This window comes from Oncorhynchus keta, chromosome 21, assembly GCF_023373465.1.
Source record: "Oncorhynchus keta strain PuntledgeMale-10-30-2019 chromosome 21, Oket_V2, whole genome shotgun sequence".
Lineage (NCBI taxonomy): Eukaryota > Metazoa > Chordata > Actinopteri > Salmoniformes > Salmonidae > Oncorhynchus > Oncorhynchus keta.
In genome coordinates, this window is record NC_068441.1 from 30,259,619 (window position 1) to 30,266,046 (window position 6,428).

General features: G+C 41.8%; 1 long non-coding RNA gene across 1 annotated transcript; it reads left to right on the top strand.

The window, feature by feature from the left end:
* Positions 1 to 240: 240 nt before the first annotated feature.
* On the top strand, positions 241 to 2,977 carry LOC118378219 (uncharacterized). The gene is made up of 2 exons (XR_004824404.2): positions 241 to 579; positions 735 to 2,977. It is a non-coding gene; the product is annotated as an uncharacterized LOC118378219 (long non-coding RNA).
* The last annotated feature ends 3,451 nt before the right edge of the window (positions 2,978 to 6,428 follow it).

Genomic DNA, 6,428 nt, shown 5'->3' on the forward strand with positions numbered 1-6,428 from the left:
TCTGACACTTCTGTAATTTGATGAAACCTCAAATGATTCGTACCCTCTGGTGTGTTTTGTGTGTTTAAAGATGTTTATTCACTTGTGTCTGAGGCCCCCTACTGGCCAAGAGACCATATATCTATTGTGGGCCCAAATAGCCCATTTATGTGATCCTGAGTCGACTGTGCTGGAGTCTACAGATAATTCTCCTTGTCTGTCTCTGTAGATCTCTCTGAAGTATGAGAGGAATGGTGAGTACAGACATACCCGTAGTGGATTCCTTATCGCTACCAACTGGGTTATGACTGCTGCCCACTGCATTGAGAAAGTCAACACAAACACACTGCTGATATTGACCAGCACAAAACTTTCATAACAAATATCAGTTAAGAAAAACAAGCATTGTGTTTGACCAATGTGAGAAATGATTAGGTCTATAGCTTTTCCTTATTCCTCCATCCAGTCTGAACCTGAATGATCATGTGCTTGTGGGCAAGCACAACCCGGCAGAGGCTGAGCACAGCTCTAAGGCCTACCTCCAGTCAGGAAAGGAATCCTCGTGCACAGACACCATAACCCTGTCCTGCTGTCAGTGGGGTAAATATCATTATGGCTTGTATAATGTCTTGTAAAAACACAGGTAACACTACACATAAAATATATGCCTGTGTAAGGCCAGGACAGTCTATGTACAGTATGTTCTCTTCCATTACATTGATGCTCATTAATCCCCTGCTTTGTGTGTGTTCCAGCCAGAGGCCCCACCCCCGACACCCTGCAGTAAGCCCTGATGCCCATGGTAACCTAACATAGCAGGCCCTGATGCCCATGGTAACCTAACATAGCAGGCCCTGATGCCCATGGTAACCTAACATAGCAGGCCCTGATGCCCATGGTAACCTAACATAGCAGGCCCTGATGCCCATGGTAACCTAACATAGCAGGCCCTGATGCCCATGGTAACCTAACATAGCAGGCCCTGATGCCCATGGTAACCTAACATAGCAGGCCCTGATGCCCATGGTAACCTAACATAGCAGGCCCTGATGCCCATGGTAACCTAACATAGCAGGCCCTGATGCCCATGGTAACCTAACATAGCAGGCCCTGATGCCCATGGTAACCTAACATAGCAGGCCCTGATGCCCATGGTAACCTAACATAGCAGGCCCTGATGCCCATGGTAACCTAACATAGCAGGCCCTGATGCCCATGGTAACCTAACATAGCAGGCCCTGATGCCCATGGTAACCTAACATAGCAGGCCCTGATGCCCATGGTAACCTAACATAGCAGGCCCTGATGCCCATGTTAACCTAACAGAGCAGTCCCTGATGCCTGACTGAGGGCTTGTAGGCCTGTTGTAAGGCAGGTCCTCACCAGACATCACCGCCAACAGGGTCGCCTACGGGCACAAACTTACCGTTGTTGGACCAGACAGGACTGGGAAAAAGTGCTCTTCACTGACGAGTCGCGGTTTTGTCTCACCAGGGGTGATGGTCGGATTTGCGTTTATCGTCGAAGGAATGATCGATTTGGAGGTGGAGGGTCCATCATGGTCTGGGACGGTGTGTCACAGCATCATCGGACTGAGCTTGTTGTCATTGCAGGCAATCTCAACGTTGTGCGTTACAGGGAAGGCATCCTCCTCCCTCATGTGGTACCCTTCCATGACCCTCCAGCATGACAATGCCACCAGCCATACTGCTTGTTCTGTGCGTGATTTTCTGCAAGACAGAAATGTCAGTGTTCTGCCATGTCCAGCGAAGAGCCCGGATCTTAATCACATTAAGCACGTCTGGGACCTGTTGGATCGGAGGGTAAGGGCTAGGGCCATTCCCCCCAGAAATGTCCGGAAACTTGCAGGTGCCTTGGTGGAAGAGAGGGGTAACATCTCACCACAAGAACTGGCAAATCTGGTGCAGTCCATGAGGAGGAGATGCACTGCAGTACTTAATGCAGCTGGTGACCACACCAGATACTGACTGTTACTTTTTATTTTGACCCCCCCTTTGTTCAGGGACACATTATTCCATTTCTGTTAGTCACATGTCTGTGGAACTTGTTCAGTTTATGTCTCAGTTGTTGAATCTTGTTATGTTCATACACATATTTACATATGTTAAGTTTGCTGAAAATGAATGCAGTTGACAGTGAGAGGACTTTTCTTTATATACTGTGAAACAGGACATCCACACAACACTACTCTATCTGAAACCAACAGTCTTGATTGTTTTTTAATTTTATTTACCTATGCAAGTCAGTTAAGAACTTATTCTAATTTACAATGACTGCCTACCCCGGCCAAACCCTAATCTGGACAACACTGGGCTAATTGTGCGCCGCCCTATGGGACTCCCAAAAACGTCCGGTTGTGATACAGCCTGGAATCAACCCAGGGTCTGTAGTGACGCCTCTAGCACTGAGATGCAGTGACTTAGGGGGCCCCAGTGATGGATCAGCAACACCTGTTTCCTCTTCATATCCACACTGGCTACTACAGCTGAAATGTATGAGGAACAGGTCACAACCAGTTGTAGTCATTTAGCATTAAGCTATAATGGAGTGTGTACTGTATGTCACATTTCTGAAAAAGGAGAGGAGCTCCAAAGTAGCACTAACCTAGCAGCCTCTGGCACAGGAAGTGTGTATGTGTATGGAGCAGCAGCAGAGCCCGTTTCAGGTTTCTTTCTGCCAGTTCCACATCACAAACCCAGGAGTTCCAAAGAAACATCAATCACACAGACTTGTCTAAAAGCTGTTTTCATTTGGAGTATCTGAGGTGTGTCTCTTTGTGATGTGGTGTTTAACCAGGAAGTTAGTTTAAGTTCCTTTAAAGTACAGAGATCATGGATATAGTTTCTCTATCCTGAGGGTTTAGTTGGTGGACGATACTTGGATGGGGGGTGGGAACTGTTTACTAGTGTGGTATCGTTTTTTTCTAGCAGTCATTTCTCCCTCCCAATGTAAAAATAAAACTTTTGTTTTAACCCTTTGTTGGTACAATTACGTTGTCTGTCCAAAAGCATCTACAACCTGTAGCAAAACACTTCTTGGATACCAATTAATTTTATAAAATAGACAAGAAATGTTGAACGGAGAGATACACCTTAGTTTTGTAAAAACACAATGTTTTCTTTTCATAAAGCAAAACATATCATATTTTTTCCCCACAAAGCTCTTATTTGAAACCACACTACCATAAATCATACCAGTATGTCATCTGTTCTGGGTAGCTTGCAAAAGGTGGTCCCACCACAGCTTCCTACAAAAGCTAAAGTGTTTACATTTGGCTCTACTCCAGCATTTTGGATTTGAGATCAAATGTTTCATATGAGGCGACAGTACAGCATGTCACCTATTATTTAACTGTATTTTCATACATATCTGCTTTACCTTAGACAGAAATTAAAGCACCTTATTTGCAGTCAGGTCGAAAATGATTGGCACCCTTGATAAAGATGAGCAAACAAATTTTGTAAAAAATAAATAATACAAATTATATTATTTTATTATTACTCAGAGAAATATATTTTGTTTAACAAGTAATAAAAACATTTTTTTTTTTTAAATGTGTCAGTTATTGGCACCCCTGTTTTCAATACTCCGGCACCCTATTCCCCAGGTGCCGATGACGTGATTGTCGATTAAGAGATGCAGAAGTCACATTTCAGTTGAATGCATTCAGTTGTAGAACTGACTAGGTATCCCCCTTTCCCTTTCCCTATTCTTGCGAGGATAACGGCACTGAGGATCGTAGACTATTACTCCATACAAAATCTTTCCAGATCCTTGAATCCATCGGCCTGCACTAATGGACTGTCCTCTTAGATTCAAGCCACAGGTTTCTTTTGGCTAAAATGTCCCGGTACTTGGTAGAGTTCATGATGCAGTTGACCTTAACAACGGCCCCAGGACCAGTGAAAGAAACACAACCCCATAACATCAAAGATCCAGAACCATATTTTACAGAAGGTACGAGGTTATTTTCTTTTCCGCATATGCATCCTTCTTTTGACATCAAACACACCACTGATGTGCGTGGCCAAATAACTCTATTTTCGTGCCATCTGACCATAGCACCAGTTCCAATCCAAGTGCCAATGCCATTTAGCAAACTCCAGGCGTTTACATTTTTTGATTGCTTTTTTTGGACAAACCTTTTAAAGAGCCGATTGAAATGGAGATGGCACCTAATTTTAGAGATGGTGACCTCAAGATACAACCAAATTCTGTAATTCTCCAACTTTGTCCCTTGTATTTTTCTTTGGCTCCCTGAACCATCTTCCTCACTGTGCATTGGGACACGATACACTTGCATCCAATACCGGGCAAGTTTACCACTGTTCTAGAGGTTTTACACGTTTTAATTGTTACCACCTAATAGTGGTAATATTGTGTTATATTTCATGTTTTTGCTATTTGTTTTGTACCCATTGCCTGATTTTTGAAGGTCAACAACCATTTGTCTCTTTTCATTTGTGAGCTCTGTGCCTTTTCCCATGGTGATAGATGACAAAATTATTTTACTGTACATGCGTGTAACCTCAGTTTATACATCAGTGAAACAGGAATCCATGGAAGGACACAATACAGTTCCTTAACCTCTCTAGGCTAGGGGGCAGTATTTTCACGTCCAAATGAAAAGCGTGCCCAAAGTAAACTGCCTCCTACTCAGGCCCAGAAGCTAGGATATGCATTTAATTAGTAGATTTGGATAGAAGACACTCTGTAGTTTCTAAAACCGTTTGAATAATGTCTGTGAGTATAACTTATTTGGCAGGTGAAACCCTGAGGACAAACCATCCAGGAATTTTTTTTTTTAGGTCACTCTCTTTTCAATGGGTTTTCTATGTGGATCTAGATTTCTAAGGCACTTGCTTGCAGTTCTTATCGCTTCCACTAGATGTCAACAGTATTTAGAAGTTGGTTGATGTTTTTCCTTTGAGAAATGAAGAAGTAGGACTGTTCAGAATGAGGGTTGAGTCTAGTGTACTGTTTGTTAGGGGCGCACAACCTGAAAGCTCGCTCCACATTCTTTTTATCCGCTATTGAACGCAGTTTATCCTGTCTTATATTTGATCGATTATTTATGTTAAAAAATACCTAAAGTTGTATTAGGAAAGTTGTTTGAAATGTTTGGACAGAGATTACATGTAATTTATTATATATTTTGTAGTCATGTTGCGCGAGTTGGAACCGGTGTCTTTCTGGATCAAACCCGCCAAATAAATTGACATTTTGGAGCTATAACGACGGAATTAATCGAACAAAAGGACCATTTGTGATGTTTATGGGACATATTGGAGTGCCAACAGAAGAAGCTCGTCAAAGGTAAGGCATGAATTATTTAGTTATTTCTGAGTTTTGTGTCGCGCCTGGCGGGATGAAATATGATTGTCTGTGTTTGTTTGATGGGGTGCTGTCCTCAGATAATAGCATGGTTTGCTTTCGCTGTAAAGCCTTTTTGAAATCTGACACGGTGGCTGGATTAACAAGAAGTAAAGCTGTAATTTGGTGTATTGCACTTGTGATTGTATGAAATGTATATATTTATAATAATTTAATTTGAATTTGGCGCTCTGCCATTTCACCGGATGTTGTCAAATCGATCCCATTAACGGGATTTGATCCCTAAGAATTAAGATGACATGAATTTAGAATGTTAACGTAGAATGTTAATGCAGATTTCATTTTGTTTTATTTATAAGAATTTTTAGGGGTTGACAATAATTTTGACATTATCTTTTTTTGTTGTTGTTATTGTTACTTGTTAAACAAAACTTTCTCTGAGCAATTGTATTAGTATAAAATAATATAATTTCCCTATTTTTTTGTATTTTAATTATTTATTTTATACAGTCTTTTTGATTATCTTTATCAAGGGGGCCAATAATTTTGGACCTGACAGTAACTGAAGTGCCAAAAGTTTTGTTAAGCATTCCCACAGATTACGTTTTGGTTTTCTTAACAGGCAGTAACTGAGTCAGCTCTTGTTGTCCATGTGACTTGTGTTAGACAGAACACAGCATGCTAGCGTGTCATGCAGCCCAACACCAGCACACAGGGAAATCTGTCCCTATATTTAGCCAGTGATGGGTGATACTGTTACATATCAAACTATAGGATCCTTCTGACTCTGCAGATTGCAGCTGGCTCTAAGGGGACTAGGGGAGAGGGGCGAACAAAGGCCGGAGCAGGTTGTGGTCAGTCATTAGGACTATCTGCGTTCAACCAGAGCTATCTATGACTAAAACTAAAATCCTCTCAGAACAACTCGTAAACCCTTGCTATGCCCTGTCAATGGAAAACCCAAACATAAACCAACTGCTTAGGTGTTTCTTTAATACATTTGTTTCAAAAACATGACATTCTGTTGGTAATGTGCATATATTGTCATTATGTGTTTTTTCTCCTATGTGCCTGTTTGTGTGTGTGTGTGTGTG